This window comes from Marmota marmota, unplaced genomic scaffold, assembly GCF_001458135.2.
Source record: "Marmota marmota marmota unplaced genomic scaffold, marMar, whole genome shotgun sequence".
NCBI lineage: Eukaryota > Metazoa > Chordata > Mammalia > Rodentia > Sciuridae > Marmota > Marmota marmota.
In genome coordinates this window covers 9,910,135-9,922,271 of record NW_025999983.1, presented here as the reverse complement: position 1 = coordinate 9,922,271, position 12,137 = coordinate 9,910,135, and the positions used below count along the sequence as shown (strand labels likewise).

The 12,137-nt window shown below is 38.9% G+C and overlaps 1 protein-coding gene across 10 annotated transcripts in view; it reads left to right on the top strand.

The window, feature by feature from the left end:
* Positions 1-12,137, top strand: part of Arid1b (AT-rich interaction domain 1B) — a 407,120-nt gene that overhangs the window by 158,963 nt on the left and 236,020 nt on the right. The gene's annotated exons all lie outside the window — the stretch shown is intronic.

Here is a 12,137-nt window from a genome sequence, read left to right as displayed (position 1 = left end):
GCTTTTTTTTTTTTTTTTGAGCCCCAAGCCATATGGTAGGATTCAACACAAAGAGACTATATCATACACTAATACACTATATTTATTTTTATAAAATAACATTATAAAGTAAAATCATATTCATTTGGGGCCTATCTAGTCATTCATAACTAATTTCAAGTAAAAGAAAATCCTTGAAGTTTGTCATTTTCCTTGTAGAGACTCTTGAAAAAGACCTTCTCACTCCAGCTCCACTCTTCATTGTTTAATAGTCCTGGGAAGGTAACTTGTTCAGGGTTTGGACACTGTCAACCATGGGGCTCCTGCTCTGGAAGACTTTTCAGCTGCACAATTATGAAACAACACTGAATCAACTGTGTTCATTTGTGACATTTAAAAAGAAACCCAAAACATACAAATTGGCAGATTGTTTTTCGGAGTTTTCCCTTCCAAGGGCTTAACAAATAGCTTGAGTATGCTGCGATGAGATGGGGTGGTGGAAAAGAAGAGCCGGGGGTCAGGCTGGCAGCGCTCCTAGAGTTCCGGTGCTTGCTCAGATTCATTCTGCTGACCTAGCCAGCTCCTTGTACCTAAAATGCTCTTACAAATGCTGGAGTTTCACAAATGCAGAAGTAGCAGTTAGGGGGTGGTTTTGCAAGTCCCTTGGAACATTCATGCCGATCTTTAGTCACTCTTACTTTGAATGGGAAAGAAGATGGTAGAAACTATTTTTATTTTCTCCTGGGAGCAAGAAAAAAGGAAGGTGGAACTCTGTAGTATGTAATTAAAAACAAAAACCAAAACTGGATTCCATTGAGATTCTTTCTTGTTTACTTTTTGTTTTGTTCTTTCTGTCTCCTGCTGTGTTCCACTAAATGCAAGTCTTCCCCCAGGAATAGGAGAATATGTGGTACAGTCCGCCTCATAACCTTCCTGGATATTTTTATAATTTATCATCAGCTGACACCGCCTGGATAGAATATTCTTACCACTCCCTCTGGCTGCTGGAAGTCTGAAATTACATCTTTGTCTTTGAAGTCAGGCATACTGTTAGCGTTGCTATGGTGACAGGGTGGGTAATGGCCTCCGCAGACAGGAGATTGGTATTTAGCGTTTAAACGCTGCTGTACACAAGGCCTTGATTTTTAGAGTGGTTACTGAACTATCCCCTTTTAGTAAATGTTTAAAAATTACATTTTTACATGGTCTTACTAGATTAATAGTCATGGTTTATTTCATTTTAACTGCAAGGATAAAAGCATGATTCCATTAAATGGGTAGCTCTTTTCTGTTTTGGTTTATGCATTATTAACGCCGGCTTTCCTGTTTTGCTTGTAACATTTTATAGGCTTTTTCAAACATGCAGTCAGATTTGCTCTGTTGCTCCTTTGTTTTTTGGACTTAACCCATTATCTGCTTGATCTCACACGATTTCTGAGGAGATAAAGTTCTAAGGCATTGTGCTTTAAAAAGTATTAAAAATGAAGTTTTAAAAAGCCAGGTAATGTTGAATCGTGAGTCTTTTCCCCCATGACGTGTAGCAGTAACTTCATATTAAAAGTGCCCTCCTCTTTCAGGTTCCTGGTTAGCGCCTTGCCTGTGCTGTGCCCTCCTCACATGAGGGCTTGAAGGAGAGACAGATCACAGACGTAGGAACTGTGGGACATTTAGAGAAGGTTTAGTTGATGTAACTAGAGGGAACATTCTCACTTATTAAAATCTGTGTGTTCTTAGACCAGATCCTTATACAGGTCCTATGATTTTTGAGATTTATGGCTTATTTAGAAGAAGTGGTGCATCTTAAAGGTTCACGTGGTATATACAGGTCCCTGCCTACCTGATACATAAATTGCTTCTAATGTCATTTTGAATGCCTCATGGTATAGAGCTTACCACTTCATGAAGTATTTTAGTTATGCTAATTCAGTTAGAAAATTCATCCTTATATTGAATTGGAATGTTTGCTTGGACCTGGGTTCTACCTCTGTTTTCTTAAACCACACAAATCTAACTCCTATATGATGGCTCTTTCGATATTTGAAGACAGTTTTTTTTTTTTTTAATCTTTCTTGTGTTTCAGTATGCTAACTAGGTCTTAACTATTTTCCCCATTATGTGGTTCCAAGTTTCCCTATCCCTCACTTTTTCTTTTCATTTTTTAAAAATATTTTAAAAATTGTCAATGGACCTTTATTTTATTTATTAATTTACTTACATGTGGTACTGAGAATCGAACCCAGTGCCTCACACATGCTAGGCAAGCGCTCTGCCACTGAGCCATTATCTCAGCCCTTCATTTTTTTTTTTTTAAGAGAAGGGATCTCATTCTTTTGCCCTCAGAGGCTTTGGTTCAAGCAATCCTCCTGCTTCAGTCTCCCAAGTAGCTGGAACCACAGATGTGCACCACCACGCCCAGCTTCTACCCCATTCTTAATTCTTTGGTACATTTCATTTTGTATAAGTACCCCTAAATATGGTGTCCACAACCAAACTGAATACTCCTACAGTATTGTTGGTAGAGCCAGCGGCCACCCTGTGCTCCAGATGTCATCATGTGAATTATGAAGGTAGGTGGAGTGGCCAGATTTTACAGCAGCTGTGTCAGGTTCCTGCTGCTCTGATGCAAGCTACTTCTAAGGTGCGCATCTCATCCCTCCTGTACCTGAACTGAAGTGTGCTTTTTACATTTTCCCTTACTTACTGCTGTCTGAGTTGTTTCAGGCCATTGTTCAATCGGGAGAAGATCTATTAAGATTCTTAATTCAGTATCTGTTTTGTTTAGTGTGATTCCTAGCTTTTTGTATCATTTATAAGTTTATATCTCAGAGTATCTGTTAATGTAAAAAGTTAAATCTGCTAAAAACAGAACTATTTGACATTTCAGTTACTTCCATTCACTCACCAAGTGTATTAAATACGGAGATGCTTACTATCTATTCCAAGCCGTAAACATACCGGCCATAACACTGTCCTAAGAGACTTTTTCAGAGGCTGGGAATTATTATGGAATTCATAGCAATTAGGATGATAGTCTTGTTCTATATATCTTATAGAGCTATTTTTTAAAATTATTAATGGTGGGTTACATATGACTTTTCCAAAAGGTATAAAGAAAGGCTCTCTAATAGTAGAAAGTTAAGCAAATTTGCTATTGAGATAATTTTATTTTCATCAAACCAAGTTTTCTCTATGAAAGAAGAAAATCTCTACCTTTCAACTAGTTTCTAACATCATTTTGAATGCCTAGTTAGAGGTGATAGGCTTCAGTTCCTCTCCGTGCCTAGGAAGATAGCCAAGAAAAACAAGAAAAGGTAGGAGAACCCGTGTCCATCCTAGGTGGGCCCTGGACACAGAGCCTAGATGTCATGTGTCAAGGTGGAAGATGGTGTCTATCCCCTGGTCTCGGGGTCTTTGCAGTTAGTGAGTTTCATTTGAGGGGCCCAGGATTTCAGGGAAGAGGACTATTGGTCCCTGAGGTCTATGGCCTATCCTGTCAGTGTGAACAGTGCAGATAGGGACCTACCCAGTTTCTTCATTTCTCAGTGTTCTTTTGTATATCTGACAAAAGCCTGTACTTTACCTTCTACCACCCACTGTCCTTGTAGCTGTCCAGGACTGAGAAGGTACTAGAAAGTAGACCAGTAAAAACTGGCCTGGTCTTCTTGGGATCTAAACTTTGGGGAAGACATGCACTGGGGTCTGGTACTGGAGACGGCTGAGGGCACCTGCTTCTGAAGAACAAAAGTTCTCAGTCTCCTTGATGATCACTGCTTTGAGCAGGGTCACCCACTTGGGCCATCCAGAAAAGACCTTCTTTCTTGAATGAATCTCAGGCCCTTTATGTGTTTATGGAGGACATACACATAATTTCTGCTCTGACTTGTAATTTACTGTCTCCCCTTCCTTTGTTCAGAAGCCAGGGATGGAGTGACTTCTGAAGGATAAATAGATACCTGGGAGGCAGAGGACTTACAAATTAAAATTTGGCAATAAGTGTTTTTTTTGGTGGGGTGGTGGTGGTGAGAGTACTGGAGATTGAACCCAGGGGTACTCTACCAACTAAGCTACATCTTCAGCTCAGTTCCCCTTGAGACAGAGTCTCACTAATTCGCCAGAACCAGCCTTAAACTTGAGGTCATCCTGCCCCAGCCTCCCAAGTTCAGGGGAATGCAGGTGTGCACCACTGCACCTGGCAGACTGTAAGTTTTAGTGATCGGCAAAGATGAGGGAAAAAAAAAAAAAAACCCACAAAACACCAAAGTCTCAAATCAGATCATGAAGTGATAATCTCTAGACTTGTTCTCTAGTGATCGTCATCCTTGGTCATCAGGAGACCCTTTACAACTGGTGACCAATGAAGCTTCTCTATTTGGCCAGGGGATTTGGCTTGACTTTGGGGTAGGTTCTCCACTGAAATCTTAATGAGATTCCCATTGAGTATATTTTTACACCCTTTTCCATGAAGTTTGCTGCGTTTATGCCCTGTTTATGGCATTTGGAGGACAAACATGGGAGATTGGTTCCAGGGGATTGGTTCCCCGTGTGTAACAGAATCTGGATGCTCCAGTTCCTTAATAAAACGATGATCTAATTTGTATATAACCTCTGCATACCTTCCCATGCACTTTGAATTACCTATAGGTTACTTTCTTTATTTTTTATTTTTGTTACTTGAGATTGAAACCAAGGGTGCTTAACCACTGAGCCACATCTTCAGCCCTTTTTATTTTTTACTTTGAGACCGAGTCTGAGTTGCTTAGGGTCTTGCTAAGTTGCTGAGACTGGCCTTGAACTTGTTCTCCTCCTGTCTCAGCCTCATGTCACTGGTATTATAGGCATGTACCACCATCCCAGCTCTCTGTGTTACTTGTAATACTTAATAAAATATAAATGCTGTATAGTTGTTATTTTGAATTATTTAGGGAATAATGACAAAGGTAAAAAGTCTCTACATATCTATGACAGACAAATTATTTATTTATTTTTCAAATATTTTCCATATGTAGTTGGTTGAATCCAATCCACCAATGCAGAACTCTTGGATACTGAGTAATGGGGTCTTTTGGATATTCTAGATTAGCACTGTCCAATAGGAATTTTGGCAAGTATGAAAACATTCTATGTCTGTGCTGTCTGATACAATAACCACTATATAGTGCTCACCAATTTGTTACATAGCACTTGAAATATTGCTAGTGGGAGGAATTGAATTTTAAATTTTGGTTAAATTTAAATAGTCACACGTGGCTAGTGGCTGTCATGTTTTACAGTGCAGTTCTAGATTATGGATGCTATATACACAAGATCTTATTACAGACTGGGTTTTGGTGAAAATAACTGTGTGCTTGCATTAGGACTTCCAAGTTCTTGGTATGCGAGTTGTGATCTGCAGTGCATTCTGAATCAGCATTTGAACTGTGTACACTAGCATCTGTGCAAGTACACAGGAGATTGAAGGGACAAATATATTTTAGATGTAAATTTTTTTCTGTGTATCTCAGGGTTTTGACACATAGGCCCAAAACTAAGATTCTAGGAGTAAGAATAATTATAGTTCAGTGAACGAATGTATGCACTTGATACTGTATTGTGGTTAGAAAGCTGCCTTGCTTGCCCATCTTTGTTCTTCATTGTTTTTATCTGAGATTTCATTTTTCTAAATTTATTGGAAACTTATTACAGAGGTGACTTCCTTAAGGATCTCTCCTGGATGTCCTCTCCTCCCTCCCACCTCCACACTAATGCCAGGGGCAGTTTTAGCTACCAGGAGGGCCCAGACTCAAGGCAAGGCCATGGTGTGCTTCATGGGGAGCAGAGCATGCCAGGTGGAGTGCAAGGTCCTGCCTGCCAGCACCGTGGTACGGGACAAGATGTTTGGGCCCTGGTGATGGCGTGTGGTTGTCTGAAGGCTATCACTTGGCATCAGGACTTAGATGCCATCTTAGAGATAGTTAATTTGGAGCCCATGGCTTTCAAGTGTCTCTGCGTGTGTATGATTGTGTCTGTTGATATTGAAGATATTTTTCTTAAAGATTGAGATATCTTTTCTCCCATGTGTCTTAGGTAATTTCATACATAGAGCATGGGAAGAGGTGGCAGTCTCAGGCCAGCATAGGATTTTTCATGTCCCTGACTTTTAGGGCTGAAATCTGAGTTTGCTGAAAAGACGGGAGCTGTGGCTCAAGCTGCTGGCCAGTGTTGCTGGCATGTGACTGTCTTGTGGCCTTCTCTAGTGCCGCTGCCTAAGCTCTGTCTGTTAGGGAATTTGCATGGGGTACTGCCTTTTGCTCCCATTGAGGAGAAGCCCTTGGTTTGCTTTTCAAGTGCTCAGCAGAATTTTCATAAGGACTGTATTTTACAAACAAAATGATGTAGTTGGGTATATTTGAATTCAAATACTATATCCACAATTTCTAATTCAGTTGTCACCTGCCTCCAAAATCCAACCTCGGCTTGTTGTCTGCATGCATTTCCCTGAACCACTGCAGTTTACCAGTGTTTGCCTCCTGATGGCCAAAGGTTAGAGACTGATTTTTCCTATAATCCATAGCTGGGAAAATCTTTTCATTGTTAAACTGCTAACTGCTCTTCTCTGTCTCCTCTTTACAGAGAAGAAAAACCACTGGAAATGAGAAATGTAGTTTCTCAATGTTTGTTTGATTCTGTGGCATACTGTATTTTCAGCTTCAAAGTAGATGGATGGCTTATTATCGCTGGTTCTTACTCATTTAGTCTATAAACCTAATTTGCTTTCTTTGATGGGAGAAGTGGATTTATGAATTCATTGTGCCAAGCTGTTCCCCAGTCTCTGTGGAGTGCTATTGTGATGGATGTGTTCTTGGTTTGAAGAATCAAGAGTGCCTGGGATGGTGAGGTGTGCTTACACCACACATTTACCCATTTCACTGAAGGATAGCTAAAATGTTCTCCAGATGTCTTTGGCATTTCTGTTGAATAACTATAATTTTTAATTACAGTCTAGTTTTCTCTTTTGCAAAATACTATTCATTTTGGTGTAGGGAGGGTCAGAAATCTGGGTTATTTCTGTTTTAAAAAGCTCTATGAGAACTAAGGAGTGACTGTTGTCCAGTTAATGAAGCAAAGGCACAGGAGACAGTGAGGCCAGGAACAAGAGGGAGTTGGTTCACTAATGAAGCAGGGTGCTGTCAGAGGCACGGAAGAGCAAGGAGGTGCCTTCCTATTCCAGCCTGCTTGTTATCTGGGACTTTCAGTTAAGTAAAATCATTAACTTTGCATATGTGTCTCCATCTAAAAACAAACCCCAAAGGCTGTTTAATAATCATACTTTTGTTAATAAGATTATGGGAAAGTTATTAAGCTAGGCTGTGGGCCTGGCACAGAAATGTGTGCAGATTGAAAGACTGTCCTCTCTTTGGAGAATACCTGGTGATCTTTCTTAGGTGCCTGCATGTGGTGCCACTGCACTTTGCACTGTCTGTGAAGTGTGAAAGTGAGAAAATGATCGTGACCTTGCTGTTGAATTGGCCTTGGGTTGTTCACAGTACTTAGGGTTTTGTTCCAATGGTCTCTTAATAAGGTGGATGTCATGTCTTATCGTTAAAATATTTTCCATAAAATTTTAGTAGTTAAAAATTTATGAAAAGTCTTTTAAAAGGGTAAAAGTTGAGGCATTAAGTTGTCATACTTGGAGTTAGAGTTCTTCTTAAACACATCATCAGTTTTAAAAATACAGATCCTTCACTACCTCCCTTTACAGATAACTTAAAATTTAGGCCCCCATGCCTTCCTGAACGCACCTGGCAGTGAGTGGTTTGCACACATGCCTCTTTCTGTTTTCTAGTGTGCCTGCCTGTATTTACTGTTTGAGTTTTAATTCAGAGTTGTCCTTGAGAATCTCTACTGCTTGATTGAACCCAGAATATTCTGTGCATCCTAAACGACTTTTGTGAACGATTAAAGCAGTATTTCATGTACCCTTGCAATTGCTAATTTTCTTTGCTTGAAAACAACGGGAATTTCTGACTTAATGGGGAATCGGGTCCTTAGCTATGTGGTGTGGCATCAGTCTGTGTGAGGACACCCTTCAGGGACTCAACAGTACCTCTGGATACTGCTATAGAATTACTCTTCTTAAAATAATTTATCCTAGGGGCTGGGGATGTGGCTCAAGCAGTAGCGCACTCGCCTGGCATGCGTGCGGCCCGGGTTCGATCCTCAGCACCACATACAAACAAAGATGTTGTGTCTGCTGAAAACTAAAAAATAAATATTAAATATTCTATCGCTCTGTCTCTCTCTTTAAAAAAACATAATACTTTATCCTATTTTATAGTAAATAAAAAATATGTTTTCATTTGGTAATTATATTATTTCAACCACCAAAAAATAATGTGAATTAAATTTGCTTTATTGACAAAATATTTTTCTTAAAGTACTATTTATGAGCAAATGCATTTACTTTGTAAGGGTTTGGTTGTGCATTCCATAGAGTCATTTTCCACAGTGTAGCTTTTGCTATAGACATAAACATTAATGCAACTATTTGAATGGCAGTCTTTGCATGGTCTTTTAAAGTATTTAAAAGGGATTCCTCAAATGGGGAAGAATGCTAAATTATTCTCTCTCCTCCTAAAGAGAAAGAGAAACTACTAGAATAGGAACCAGATTTAGCACAGTCACACACAGGGTTTTAGAATTACAGACAAACAGTTTCTCATCTTTTTCAAGGCATGAATATAGAAAATTTACTTTGTTAAAAAGCATAATTCCTTGAACATTTTGGGAATGAGAGCACCAGGAAGTATATAGAGAAGAGTGCACTGCATTCCTATCTTAGTAAGGGTGGTATTATAAAAAATGCAAAATAGTCTACCTTTTTACTTTGTTAAAAAGGAAAAAAAAATTATGAAGTGGAACATTGACTCCAAATTTGAAGACTCATGTATTCTCACAGAAAAGGACCCACCTTTCTAGAAAAGAAAGAAAGAAACCCCAGATTTCAAACCCCTCAGCTTTTGAAGAGACCTGTGTTGCTTACTCTGATGAGGAAGTCTTACAGGGCATGTGCTTCCACAGTTGCGGTGTGTACCCTGTGGCCCTGTGCCCAGCACACGGGGGCCATTCAGCTCAAACCAAGCACCGAACACTTGGCATTCTCTGCCAGGGACCAGGCCTTTGTGCAGATCATTCCAACTGTATTTGAAAGGGTGATGCAACCCCCACAACTTGATACCTGCAATTTAGGGAGTAAAATAAATTACCAGTTGGGCTGTTTGTGAAGTGGCACAATGCTGACTTTGTCTGTTCCACCTCGTGCTGCAGAGATGTCGTGCCTACACCTTGGGTCTGGCACCTGCTGAAAGCTGGCACCTCCGAGCCCCAAGTCCTTCTCTGTGTGCTGCTGGGGAGCATGTGCCCTTGGCCCTTCACCCCATCTAGGTTCCTGTCTCCACTTGAGTGACTGCTTGATGGAATCCTGGTGGGCAGTTTTGGATTAGGAATATTGGAAGATTATGCCAGAAGGCAAGATTACTCATGCACTGTTAGGATTTGCTGTTGCTTGAGGCAGAAATATATGGGCACAGAGGGCTAAAGAAGACTAAGGAAATAAGAAAAAAAAAAACTTGCTCAGTGATAAAAGTTTTCTCTTTAAAAATAGCTTTCTTTAGTGGTTATCTTATGGTATATATATATATTTATTACTAAATTGAGAAGATTGCTGTTTTCTGTATTGATTTTTTTTTCTCTGCATATATTCATGAATAATTCTTTTCTTTTAGAAAAAAACATGGTCATATCCTATGTACTATTTTATAATTCACTTGAAAAATTAAAACATGGTATTTTGAACATAGTTTTATTACAGTCATTTTCAATGATTGCATCCATATGAAGTAAGCCTATTTAAAAAAATAGCAAGCTTAAACATACTGTTCAATTAAGTGTTGCATTTTAAAATTATCTTTTTTGTAATATTGATCTTTAGTCTTCATAATGACACCTGGGCATTTAAAAAATTCGGAGTAATATTTATTACGAATAATAAAATACTGCTTTAAAAAATCAAAACCATTGAAGTGTTAGTCTGTTTTATAAACAAGACTTGTCAAAAACAAAATTCTTCTCAGTATGTTTATTTGAAATTCTCCTTATTTACAGAAATTGTCTTATGTTTATCTTGTAAAACATACATTTTAATGTGCTTATGAGGTAGTTCTTCTGGGGAGGGCATATCATAATCTCGAACTTGATCTATGTGATGGCTTGTGTGGGTTCTGGAAACAGTTTTTTGTCCCTTTTTGCTTGCCAGTTATGGAAAGGAGCTGGAAATAGCACGTGCAGGAGAAATTCTTCACTCAACTTGTCTGTTTGCATCCCAGAACCTCTGTCACTCCTAGGTGACCTGCACTTGTGGGTTGCTGTCCCTGACTACCCCACAACCTCGTGCTGCCATGTTAAATCATCTTCTGGTTTAGACTCCTGCAGACTGCTAGCTCTCAGAGCTCCCAGTGACATCAGTGGTTTGTGACTTGAATGGATATACCACACATGCTGTTCCTTTCCACATTAGAAAATCGGGTGCTGCATGTCGTTTTGAGGATTTATTGGTACTGGTGGGTACACCCTAGACACTACTTTGCTTACTAGACTAATATCCAAATGGAAGCTAACAGTTGATTTTGGCATTTGACACCTAAAATCCTACTAATTTCCTCTTGTGACTTACAAAAAAAAAAATCTCTTTATACTTACGTACTTAGGCTTCTGGCAGGCTAATTTAATATTCTGTATGGAAAATCAGGATTGTATTATTTGAGAGGTTTGTGATTTTAAATTATTTTGTGATAGCATAATTTTATGCGTAGACTCAGTAGAATGCTATGTGTGTCTTTGTGAAAATTTTAAAGTTGGAATTATTACTGATTTTCAAAAAAAGATATTTTCAAACAATTTTTTTGACAACCCTAGCTTTAGTTGATGTATAGCTTTTCATACTTAAAAGATTTTATTTTTCATAAATATTTTAGGAAGATTTAGTAAGGTTATATTTAAGTCTTATATATGTGTTTTGTAAAGGTTTTATCTTTAGTATTTTGAGAGAATCATCCTTTGATTCTTTTTATTTTAGCTGATAGGAAATGAAAAATACATAAACAACCTAAGTGTCAATGTAGATGAGGTGCTAAATAAATTGTAATAAGCACCAGAGGACATCTGAATGTGTTAATCTTAAAACTGCATGATGATTTCAGTGTTGTGAAAGGTTAGCTTTTCAATTGCAAGACTTAATTACTTTTCAAATGAATATTTCATAACAGTTGTTTTCTCCTTGAATATATAGCTACATTCATAGTCTGTTCCCCATGTGGTAGAAATGGAACAGCTGAGACCAAGAGTTTCTTATTTTTATTTTTAAACTACATATTTTTTTAAAAAATTTTCAGTTTTCGGTGGACACAGCATCTTTTATTTTATTTTTATGTGGTGCTGAGGATCGAACCCAGGGCCATGCGAATGCCAGGCGAGCGCGCTACTGCTTGAGCCACATCCCCAGCCTAAAACTGCATATTTTTAAAGGCTCAAAGTAATAACATTATTTGGCAGTATTTTCCCTGCCATTAATACTTTGTTGATTCTTACCTGGAATGTTGTGGCACAAGTTATGTTACTTTCCAAATTTTCTACAAGCCTCACAGAGGTGCCCTCTTCCACACACGTGCAGCAAGTTGTTCTGCAGTAGCCCCCACTTTATCCTAACAGCATGGAAAGTGGGTGTCATTTAAAAAAAAGTGACCTGGAGCCTGGCATGGTGGTGCACACCCTTAATCCCAGCTATTGTGAGCAGGAGGATTGCCAAGTTCCAGGGCAGCCTGGGCTACTTAGGGTGACCCTGTCACAAAATAAAGATTGAAAGGGCTGGGGACTGAGCTCAGTAGTTCAATCCCCAGTGCAGGAAGGAAGGGAAGGAGAGAGGGAAGAAAGAAAGAAAGAGAGAGAGAGAGAGAGAGAGGAGAGAGACTTGGGTATTGTGTAGTTGCTCTGCCCAGTTTAGCAGGGTTGCTGGAATAGATGAGATCTTCAGTGCACATACGTGTATTAGTTGTAGAAAACGTAGGTTAAATTTACATTATATTAAGTTTAAAATTTTTTAAAAATTTCTAGTTGTAGGTGGACAG